This window comes from Camellia sinensis, unplaced genomic scaffold, assembly GCF_055761805.1.
Source record: "Camellia sinensis isolate YWXY unplaced genomic scaffold, ASM5576180v1 Unanchor242, whole genome shotgun sequence".
NCBI classification, from domain to species: domain Eukaryota; kingdom Viridiplantae; phylum Streptophyta; class Magnoliopsida; order Ericales; family Theaceae; genus Camellia; species Camellia sinensis.
Genome location: NW_028129122.1, coordinates 15001 through 17500, shown reverse-complemented (window position 1 = coordinate 17500; position 2500 = coordinate 15001).

Sequence of the window (2500 nt, the reverse complement as noted above, 5' to 3'; positions counted from 1 at the left end):
ACAAAATTTGTTTTCACCTTTAATCATAAATGAAACTTCAATAGAAAATTTCATAGAAAAAAATAAGATTCATACTATCTTTCTTACTGATACGGATTCTCGAGAATTTAAAGATAAAACAGATATATTTGATAACAACCCATTATCAACAAAAATGAGTTATTTCTTGACTTTAATCAGTGAACTTAAATCAAATTTGAATTTGAAAGGATCTTCTTTATTTTCAGAACAAGGAAGAATGGATTCCGAAAATAAAACAAAATTTTTATTCAATGCAATTAGAAGTGATCTTAATGATCAAAAAAAAAAAAAAAAATCTATTGGAATAAAAGAAATCAGTAAAAAAGTCCCTCGATGGTCATACAAATTAATCAACGAATTAGAACAACAGGAAGGAGAAAGTGAAGAAGAAGTACCAATAGATTATCAGATTCGTTCAAGAAAAGCCAAACGTGTAGTGATTTTTACTGATAACCGGGGAAATACCGATCCTAATAATAAGGATACTAATAATTCTAATAAAAGAGACGAAGTAGCTTTGATACGATATTCGCAACAATCTGATTTTCGTCGAGACATAATCAAAGGTTCAATGCGAGCCCAAAGATGTAAAACAGTTATTTGGGAATTTTTTCAAGCAAATGCACATTCTCCGCTTTTTTTGGACAGAATAGACAAATCACACCCTTTTTTTTTTGATATCTCCGAACTGATAAAACTCATTTTTAGAAATTGTATAGGAAAGGGAGCAGAATTCAAAATTTCAGATTATACAGAAGAAGAAATAAAAGAAAGGGAAAAAAAGGAAAAGGACAAAAAAGAAGAGAACAAAAGAAAAGAGAAAGCGCGGATAGAAGTAGCAGAAGCCTGGGATACCATTCCATTTGCTCAAGTAATAAGAGGTTCCATGTTAATAACTCAATCGATTCTTAGAAAATATATTATATTACCGTCATTGATAATAGCTAAAAATATTGGCCGTATGCTATTATTACAATTTCCTGAGTGGTCTGAGGATTTAAATGAATGGAATAAAGAAATGCATGTTAAATGCACCTATAATGGTGTTCAATTATCAGAAACAGAATTTCCGAAAAATTGGTTAATAGACGGTATTCAAATAAAGATGCTATTTCCTTTCTGTCTGAAACCCTGGCACAGATCTAAGCCACGGTCCTCTCATATAGATCGAATCAAAAAGAAAGGACAAAAAGATGATTTTTTTTTTTTAACGGTTTGGGGAATGGAAGCTGAACTTCCTTTTGGTTCTCCCCAAAAACGGCCTTCCTTTTTTGAACCCATTTTTAAGAAACTCGAAAAAAAAATTGGAAAATTGAAAAAAAAGTATTTTATATTTCTAAAAGTTTTAAAAGAAAGAACAAAATTTCTAAATATCTCAAAAAAAACAAAAAAATGGATTATCAAGGGCATTCCGTTTTTAAAAAAAATAAAAAAAAACTCTCAAAAGTAAATCCAATTCTATTATTTAGATTGAGAGAAATATATAAATCAAGCGAAACTAAAAAAAAAAAAGAAAAAGATTCTATAACCCGCAATCATATAATTCATAAATCCTTTAGTCGAATTCAATCTACATATTGGACAAATTTTTTACTGACAGAAAAAAAAATGAAAGATCTGACTGATAGAACAAGCACAATCAGAAATCAAATAAAAAGAATTACAAAAAATAAAAAAAAAGTGACTCCAGAAATAAATGATAGTCCTAATAAAACAAGTTATAATGCTAAAAGATTGGAATCACCAAATTGGCAAATATTAAAAAGAAGAAATACTCGATTAATCCGTAAATTACATTATTTTATAAAATTTTTCACTGAAAGGATATACGCAGATATCCTTCTATCTATTATTAATATTCCCAGAATTAATATACAACTTTTTGTTGAATCAACAAAAAAAATGATTGATAAATCCATTTACAATAATAAAAAAAATAAAAAAAGAATTAATAAAACAAATCAAAATAAAATGAATTTTATTTCGACTATAAAAAAGTCACTTTATAATATTAGTAATAAGAATTCACAGAATTTTTTTGACTTATCCTCCTTGTCACAAGCATATGTATTTTACAAAATATCACAAACACAAGTTCTTAACTTGTATAAGTTAAGATCTATTCTTCAATATCACGGAACGTCTTTTTTTCTTAAGACTTCAATAAAAGATTATTTTGGAAAACAAGGAATAATTCATTATGAATTAAGACATAAGAAACTTCGGAATTCTGGAATAAATCAATGGAAAAACTGGTTAAGAGGTCATTATCAATACCATTTATCTCAGATTAGATGGTCTAGATTAATAGCAGCAAAATGGAAAAATAGAATCAATAAATGTCGTACAATTCAAAATCAAGATTTAAACAAAGAGAATTCATATGAAAAAGACCTATTAATTCATTACAAAAAACAAAACGATTACGAAGTATATTCATTACCAAATCAAAATGAGAATTTTCAAAAATACTATAGAT